The sequence below is a fragment of the Nicotiana attenuata genome, chromosome 11, assembly GCF_001879085.1.
Source record: "Nicotiana attenuata strain UT chromosome 11, NIATTr2, whole genome shotgun sequence".
NCBI lineage: Eukaryota > Viridiplantae > Streptophyta > Magnoliopsida > Solanales > Solanaceae > Nicotiana > Nicotiana attenuata.
The window spans coordinates 45,276,525-45,286,370 of NC_031999.1; the positions used below are offsets into that span (position 1 = coordinate 45,276,525).

Genomic DNA, 9,846 nt, shown 5'->3' on the forward strand with positions numbered 1-9,846 from the left:
AAATTTGGAGAAAAGTTGAAAGGCTTCGATTATTTTCTGGTTTTCTGATTCCATTTTCGTTTTTGAAGAATTCTTTAAAAGTTTAAGAGAAACATATATACATTTTTATCTTTGAATCCGGATTTGAGTTCCAGGGAGATACAAATTGAAGTTCGAGCTTGGTTTTCTACTGTCGTTTTGCTGATTTGCTGCTGAATCTCGCATAGGATTTGGAGTCGAGAGTTTTATTGTCGAGTTTATAATAGTTATAAAAGAAGATTTGCAACTTCAGGTTCAATTTTGCTCTCTTTATTTCTATGCGACTTTTTTTGTTTCACTGCCTTTTTTTGAGCTATGAGATTCAGTCTAGGGTGGTTTGTTTGTGTATGATCGAATTTCTTGTTGACTGCATCTATTCTCAGTAGTGATATGTGTTTGAGTATTGAGTGGGTATGGATTTTTGAAGATGTCACACTACTGTTATTTTAAGTCGATTGGTTCCCTTAACGTTTGCAAAGCTATCCTGTTATGGTTGTTTAGTCTGTTAGCATAAGCTGCTCTAAAACTGGGAATTTGAGTCTTGGTTTTGCTTTGATTATGAACGTGGCAGTGTGAGTATGAAGTGATGCGTTTGAGGTGTTGTTGGTTGCTGTTTGAATAAGCTCTCATGAGAAAGATGTTGGAGTCCTCTGTTCATTAGTTGATTAGCTTGAGTATGCTAAAGTCTGTCTTGTGTGCTTAAAGTGATTTGGTGTTTGACGTTGTCCTCATCATTTTCATGTTAATGGCCTGTTAAGGTTCTAGTGTTTGAGGTTCTGTTGCTAAGATCATTGAATCAGACCCTTATCCATTTATGTTTGGAGACAAATTTCTTGTTAATTTTTTGGTGTTGACGCGAAGGTATAAGATCTGTGGTTAACATAGTTTAGTTGGTTTTCCTACAACCTGCATGTGATTCTGTGTTCATCACATAGGTTTGTGAAGGTATTGATGTACATTACTGCATTTAGTCGTATTTCCAATGTCCATATCTGCTGAATTTGGGCAGTTGTTAGAATTATCAGGCTATTTAACACCTACCCTGTTTTTGCACTGTTTATGAAGCAAATCTGCACAGTTTTAGGTACAAATCCTGCACTGATGTTTTGTAAAGTTATCAATCTGCTAGATAGTCTATTGTCTAACTGGATTTGGCTTAGTTTTACGATTACTAATCAGCCAAAAGAAATCATCAGTCGGGCTATTGCGTTGTCTGCCTATTTGGTAAGTTTGGTAACCATGAAATCTGGTAGAGGCCTCCTTGTGCATAAGTTTGGTTGAACTTTGTTGGTTTTCCATATCTGTGCTCATGAACTTTCCACCCTTTCGTTTGGGGAAGACCGTTGCACATGTTGCTATTTCCTTCACTTGATATTACCATGTAGAGTGCTTCAGCTTTAATAATTCAGTTATATAGAATCTGAAGAAATGGAAATGTGTTGTTGTCACTCTTAGGCTTAGTGAAGCTCACTGATGTTGTTAGCTTGGTTGAAAGAACACCATACCATGTTGGACCGAATGTTCTGGTTAATTTAAAGGTTTGATATGAATCTGGATCATTGTGAGAATCTTAATAAGCATGTCACCAAGTCCAAAATAAACTAGGATTAGCTTCCTAATGTATATACGCATTCCTGTTGGTGTTATTGCTCTTTAAGAAGGCCTGAACAAAACTCATTTTTGTTGATTCACCATGTTGGTATGGATCTATTAGTTGTCCTGTGATTAAAAAATGATCCGAAATCTGTTTTTGTTAAACCAATTTCTGAGGAGAATACTGTTGAAAAATGAAGGAGACATTTTCTTGAATGGTGTGGATACAAAGGCCTAAAATAGTATAGTTTTTACCTGCTTCTTTTAATAAGCTTCAATTATGTGGTTGTCACTTGGTACAATCTTTGCTGGTAGCGCGCTCTATGTTTGTATAGATTACCAGTACATTCTTATAGCTTATGGCTGGGCCTTGGCCTATTTAGTGAGCATGTCTATTGATTTTGTTTGCATCAAGCATGTGGTTATGACAATTGGTCTAAATACGTAGGGTCTTGTGTTGTACAACAATATTGAGGCTTTGTTGCTCTTTCCTATAGAGTTACTTGTAATGGGTGAATTGAAGAAGATTAAACAGGGAATTGACGACGAGTCTGATTGGCATAGCTTTCCAGTAGTGTTACTAGTAGCCGTGTTTATTTGGTTTAGCAATATCCTGCTTTGGGTTTTCTTGCCGTAGAACAATCTCTGCAACAGGATTTACTGTTCTTGGCATTGTGAACAAACTTTTGACAGTAGTGATAAGTCTAGTTATATGGGATAAACACTCCAAACCAGCAGTCCACAAGCAACAAGCCCAAGGCCATGAAAGATGTAAATCCACAAGTAGCTGATGAGGAGGAGCAACACAAGCTGCTTGAAATGCAAAGCAACATGCAGGGCAGTGACAATCAAAAGCAAGGTACATAAATCGGGAGATTAGAAATGGAGGTGCGCCATAATAACCCATTGAATAAAGTATGGCCCTCGTAATTTAATTTAGGAATCTCCTGATTAGAATAAATCGAGGTGCGCCGTGCTAAACAAAAATGACAATTGCGTGGCCCTCGTTTCAATTAAACTTCGTCTTAATCCTTAGAATTCGAGGCGTGCCATTTAGCAAATTCCATGGCCCTCGCAAAGTGCAAACGCGTAGTTGCTTTAGGCGCGTATTTTAATAATCTACTTTCTTAAACTCGGGCACGCGTTTATGTGACCCAAATCCAAATCTCAATGAAGTTAAAATATGTTACAACCCATATTTACATACGTTAGTTCATGCCATAGGGTCGTCGACGTAAATCCATGAAGAGATTATCTTTGAGATGATAAGAGATTAATCTTATTGGTCTTAAATGATACAAAGGTGTATAAGGGTGGTTAACAAGTATTAGAAGTTAAACCAATCAAGGATGTTGTCAGCCGTATTTTTGGGTAAACCTAGGGGTGCTTAATACTCTCAAGAGGTCGTATTTTAAGGTATATGAATCATAAAATATCCGTATCATAGTCTTGAAGTCAAACGAGTTATGAAACAAAAGTCGACAAGAGTTGTTGCAACTTAAGTTCATAGTTTTACTTAAACTTTAGGTCAAATATTATTAAGCTTTTCTCCCAATATACTTGGAATTACGGGGTGATCTACCCACCAAATTGAAGATCTATGAGTCTAGTTTCCAACGCATTAAACCTTTTATCAATACGACATTGGAGTAGAGAGATATTTGCGTTTTCGCGAGACTGCGCCAAGCACCTCTCTATGGGACCCACTTAGGCGGTTTAAGACATTTGGATCTATATAGGACGCCTCCAACCCGTTTTAAGTCATTTATTTTCACTATTTTCAGACCTTAGAACCCTAGGAACACCCTCTCAAGGTTCTCTCAAGATTCAAGATCCAAACAAAGGGCAAACAACACAAATCAAGTGTCGGNATAGCAAATTAAAAGTACTGAGTCAGTTAATAACACATAAATATTAATTTAAAAATATTGGAACCAATTTTTATAATTAAAATTCTATTAAACTTAAAATAGGCTAGAATTGCAATGATATGCAATTTAGCTTTAAAATACCAAATAAATTTGTAAAAAATGTATAAATAAAATTACCTTAACTATATTTTGTATAAACATGGGAATAAAATAAATTATTCACCAAAATTGATGATTTTGGGAATAATTACTGATTTTGTACTGCTAAAATGGACAATAAATTAATTTTAAAAAATCTTTAAAAAGTTGGGAAAAAAATACTAAAATCCTTTGGCATGCTTATATATGCATGCATATATTATTTTGAAAATATATAGGGAAAAATTGGGTATCAACATCCGTATGAAGCATTATATAGGAGGCGATGTCGTTCGCCAGTTGGCTGGTTTGAACCGGGAGAGGCTCGGTTGTTGGGTAGTGATTTGGTACAGGATTCCTTGAATAAGGTCAAGGTTATCTAGGATCGACTTCGCACCGCTCAGTCTAGGCAAAAGAGTTATGCTGACCGTAAGGTTCGAGATATTGAATTCCTGACTGGAGAAAGAGTATTGCTCCGGGTTTCACCTATGAAAGGTGTAATGAGGTTCGGGAAGAAGGGAAAGTTAATCCCTAGGTATATTGGACCCTTTGAATTCTTGAAAGGGTGGGTGATGTATCCTACAAGCTTGCACTACTACCTAGCTTATCAATAGTACATCTGATATTCTATGTATCCATGCTCCGAAAATATCATGGTGATCCGTCACATGTGTTAGACTTCAGCTCAGTCAAATTGGACAAAGATCTGACTTATGAGGCGGAGCCGGTAGCTATTCTAGCCCGACAGGTCTGACAATTGAGGTCTAAGAGTTATCCTTCAGTACAAGTGCAATGGAGAGGTCAGCCGATTGAGGCAGCTACCTGGGAGTCCGAGTCGGAAATCCGGAGTCAATATCCACACCTTTTCACCAGCTCATGTACTTTTCTAATTCCATTCGAGGACGAACGTTGTTTTAGAGGTGGAGAATGTGATGACCCAAAATGTCATCTTTAAATTTATTAATCATTTATGCATTCTAAGACCTCGAAAAGCACCAATAATCATTCCTCGGCTTACGTGTGCAGTCCGTATAATTTTCCGAAAAGTTTTTATGTGAAATAATAGATTAAAATGTGAAATAAAGCTTTAAAACTTAACTAAGTTGACTTCGGTCAACATTTTGAGCAAACGGCCCCGAATCAGTGTTTTGACAGTTCAGTAAGTCCGTATCATGATTTAGGACTTGGGCGTATATCCGAAATCGAATTCGGAGGTCCCTAGCTCACATTATCACCATTTAGCGAAAACTAGAAATCTAAAGGCTAAAGGTTTCCAAAGTTTGACCACGGATTTGACTTTATTGATAAGGGACTCGGATTAAGATTCTGAAAATTGGAATAGCTTTGTTATGTCATTTATGACTTATGTGCCAAATTTGGAGTCATTCCGGATTCATTTAATATGTTTTGGTACGAGTTTTGTAAATTGAAATATTTGAAACTCATAAGTCCGAATCGGGTGTGAATTGTGATTTCGACGTTGTTTGACGTGATTTGAAACCCCGAGTAAGTCTGTATTATGTTTCGGGACTTGTTGGTATATTCAGACGTGGTCCCGAATACCCCGAGTGTGATTCGGATCGAAATCGGATCAAATTGTGGACTTAAACAAATTCTGAAATTTGCTGCTTCCGGTGCGTCGCACTTGCGCATTTTTGGCCGTAGATGCATGCCCACTTCTGCGAAGGAAGGGTCGCTTATACGATGTTGAGGTTGGGAAGGGAGCTTCGCTTCTTTGAAGCTTTGATCGCAAGTGCGATACCGCTTCTGTGGCCAGCCGATCGCACATGCGAATCCTTGCGCTTCTGCGGCTCTATTTGCACTTCTGGGCAGTCGCTTCTTCGACTTGAAGGTCCGCAGGTACGGTCCTCTGCTGGGCTGCCCTGTTCCGCAAATGTGAGCTTTGTCTCGCAAATGCGAGTCTAGAGGTGCGAAAATGATGGAAAGAATGTTTAAAATCGGAAGTTCGCCATTTTTACTCATTTTGAGTTTTGAGTCTCTGATTTGGGCGATTCCAAAGGGATTTTTTATGACTTCTACTTGGATATGTGTTCTATATCTGAAAGTGATTATATTTCATAAATCTATGACAATATTCATCGTTTATTTCGGATTTGGATGGAAGAAATTGAGATTTTTATAAAATCTTCCAATAATGAAAAATGAAGATTCGAAAGTCAATCTGATGTCGGATTTCGAGAATTTTATATGGTTGAACTCGTATCGGAAAGGGTGTTTGGATTTCGTAAGTTTTTTTGGGATTCGAGATGTGGGTCACACTGTCAATTTTTAAAATGAACTTCGATTTTAATCAAATTAGTAAATTCATATGGAATTAATTCCTACAATTTGTGTTGAGTATTTCGAATTGATTGTGAGGTGACGAGTGCCTATACGTCGTCAAATTAATTGTTTGCATATTATCTGAAGATCATAAATTATTTTAAATCATGAATTTAATTGTTCCTCTCATATTCATTGCTCAATATTATGCCTTGAATCCATGCAATAATTGCTACATGTTTAATTGGTTTATGTGACTAAATTGTAACTTGACATTTACCATATTAAATATTAAATTGCATATTTCTTCTCCAATTCCATAATTAATTGCTACTTGTCATTACTTGTTTCCGAAATAAATCATAATTATTGTATGCTTGTGGTCTAGTGATTTCATTTTTAATTGTTGCATGGATTGGAGTAATTTCTTTTATGAGAATTGATAAAGTATATTATTGGAGGAGCGGGTTGAATGCTGCAACAGAAATGAAAGTAAATATATATATTGGAGGAGCGGGTTGCATGCGGCAACAGGATTGATTGAAATGAATATATTGGAGGAGCGGGTTGCACGCCGCAACGGAATTAAATGAAAATGAATATATTGTGGGATCGGGTTGCACGCCGCAACGAAAATGAATATGATTATATTGTGGGATCGGGTTGCACGCCGCAACGAAAAGTGATTTAAATGATAATTGGTTATGGCTGCTGAGTTGGCTTGATTGCTGATATGATTTATCGGTTTAATTTTTATTCATGTTCTCCTATATGTTCTTATTATTATTATTATTGTGTACAGGTTAATGTAAGTGACCTGCCTTAGCCTAGTCACTACTTCGTCGAGGTTAAGCTCGGCACTTACTTGGTACATGGGGTCGGTTGTACTCATACGATACTCTGCACTTCATGTGCAGATACCGGAGGCATATAGTAGATTTGCTCGGATTCAGCTATTCGCAGGAGACTTGAGGTATAGCTGCTTGGCGTCCGCAGTTCTGAAGTCCCCTTCCACTTTATCTGGGCTGTGTATTTTCTTTCAGACAGCTTTATTTTCATTCAGACCTTTATCTGAATTATTCTAGTAGCTCGTTCTTGGATGATTTTTAGACACCGTTATTATTATGGATTAATCACTTTATTTCAAAATTCACTTCCGCATGTATCCTTGTATTAACTAAATTAAAGTTGTTTAAAATGGCTAATATTATTCTAACGTTGGCTTGCGTAGTAAATGAAATGTTAGGTGCCATCACGGTCCCGAAGGTGGAAATTTCGGGTCGTGACAACACGTGCATACGACCACATCTTTTGAACGTTTTCAAATGCATACATGACTAATAATGTTTTATCTACTTAAGAATGTGAAAATTAGCTTGTGTGAGAGTGTTAGAACATAATTATGAACTACATGATTCTTGATTGGTTCGAATAATTCTTATGTTGTTTCTATGAATTATGACCACCACGTGAAAATATATTTTATATAGGCCGCCAAATGAATAATGGCTTTACTGGCAACCTATTCGAATTTTAGTGTCTACATAGTCAATACTGGGTGGCGACTAAACTTGTTACTAAATGGAAACAATTACGCGGCAAAAAATACAAATAAATTTTAGGTAGATCTCCAATGAGCAATTTCTTTAACCGCTATGTATTCGACTTTTGAGGAGACTATAGTTGCTGCAAAATGTCAGAAATTATATGACTAAGCTCGGCATAAAGTTAATGCTATTGTGGCCAAGAGAATTGCTTCTGAAAGGAAAAACTCAGTTGTAGCGACTGTAGTCAAAATTATCGCCACTAAAAGGCGGCATAGTAGGTATCCACTATAAGGGGCGGCCAATCATGCCAACTTTTGAAAGCGGCAGTGTTTACATTTAGGGTGTGTTTGGTACGAAGAAAAATATTTTTCGAAAAAATATATTTTAATTTTTCCATATTTGGTTGGCTTAAATTTTTTGAAAAATATTTTCCTCAGTAACTCATTTTCCTCCATTTTTTCTCTCTCAAGAACTTGCTTCTACTAATTCATATATTAAGCAATTCTAAATATATAATCTGAACCTCAAATCTAGAAGTTTTTTCCAAATTTTCAACACAACACGAAGTTCTTTCTTCTGTTATTAATATTCAATAATCAGCCTATGAATTATCTTTCTAATCATAATTCGCGAGAAGCTTCTTCTTTTTAGTAGAATTTAATTAGCTGTGAGTCCCGCATAAGATTTATTGATTTTCTTGGTAGGATTTAGGTGGGATTGTTCCCCATTTTACCCCACATGTATGCAAATATTGCCCATTTATGTCAAATATTTCAGTACGCTAACGCTTAATTATTTGAAGTATTAGAAAATTATGAAATCTATATCTAAGCAATCATGATAATTAAAAATTAGGTAATTTAATCTTCATAATCCAAAACCGTTAATTTAATCTACTTGATATGCTATCACGTCAGCGTATAGGATCTCGATGCACAAAAAAAAAAAAAAAACAGCCCAATGCACAAAGCATCATGCGTTCACACAGGGTCCGGGGAAGGACTGCACCCAAGGGGGTATAATGTAGGCAGTCTACCTTGATGCAAGCATCATTCCACAGCTTGAACAAGTGAAATATAGGTCACACAGAGACAACTTTACCGTTGCTCCAAGGTTCTCCTTCTCAGTATATAGCATTATAGTGTATTAATTACACACCCAATTATCCATACCCAAGATCAACCGTAGTCAAACTATTAACCAATAAATATTGCACAAGTGTACATTTACATAAAATAATAATATGAGAGGACTCTTAATAAATCTATAAGTAAATAAACTATTGTTACGTGGAATCATTCTATTTTTTAATTAAACAAAATTAGCTCCTTCATTGGGTATAAATGCTACCTTTTTTGCTCTCTTAGCACACAAAGCAATTTTCTAAAAATCTCAATTTATACCTGCATAGAAGAATGGCTTCATTCCAAAAGCAATTAGCTGTGTTCATGCTCCTCTTCTGGGTCGCTACAGTTGGTGAGTAATTATTAGTAATAACTCCCTTCACTAGCTCTTTCATAAAATTGAAAACAATAACCATACGTTAAATATGAGTGCAAGTGCATGCACGTTTACATTACACACTACTACGATCACGCGTTTTTCTGATGAACGTTCTCGTCAAAATCTATCGAAAATTTGAGATTTTCGTCAGAATGCCGTCGAAAACAGTTTTCGATGAGCAGAGATGCGACCAAGATTTGAACTTAATGGTTTTAAGTTATAATATAGTGACACTAGATGTTAGTAACTGGATTCTAAATTCAATTGTTATACATATTTAGCGAATTTCTTAAAACAAAGAGTTTGGACTAATTCTACTAGAATATTCCGTTGAACCCATAGCTAACCCTCTAGCTCCGACCCTGCAAATGAGCACATTCCCAATGGAAGTCCCTTAGAAAAACACGTGATCTAGTAGTGACATATGATAGTGTTATTTAATTTTTTTTAATGATGTTATTTATACAGGCAAATTTTCAGGGTCACCAAAGATGCTGGTTATGGCTGTACGTGATTTACCTTTGGAGGTAGCTGCCATGGAACAAGCTTTGTTTCTAAATTCACTAATCACTTGCCAGAGAGCATGTAAAACAAACAACGATTGCTCAGACGGTATTGTTTGCAGGACATGCCATTATTTTCCAGAGGAGAATGAGAGAATTTGTCTCGCTCGTTAAATGGATATTTTCGAATGTCGTGTGTATGTCATTTAATAATAAAGCAATTTTGCAATTGCTTAAGCTGTATGTTGCACAAATTGCACCGTCAAATGTTTGTACTGTAAACATGTCTTAAGTATCGTATGTTGTTGTGTCGTCTTTAATTTGTTTTCATGTTATATATGTATTATGGTCAGTGTATGTGTTCCACGTTATGTATTATCAATGTATGGT

At 36.3% G+C, this 9,846-nt stretch overlaps 1 long non-coding RNA gene across 2 annotated transcripts; it reads left to right on the forward strand.

The window, feature by feature from the left end:
- Positions 8,800 to 9,808, forward strand: LOC109235045. Of its 2 annotated transcripts, none has more exons than XR_002069299.1 (2): positions 8,800 to 8,926; positions 9,422 to 9,808. It is a non-coding gene; the product is annotated as an uncharacterized LOC109235045 (long non-coding RNA). The 2 variants fall into 2 exon arrangements; XR_002069300.1 differs by having other exon boundaries at positions 9,434 to 9,808.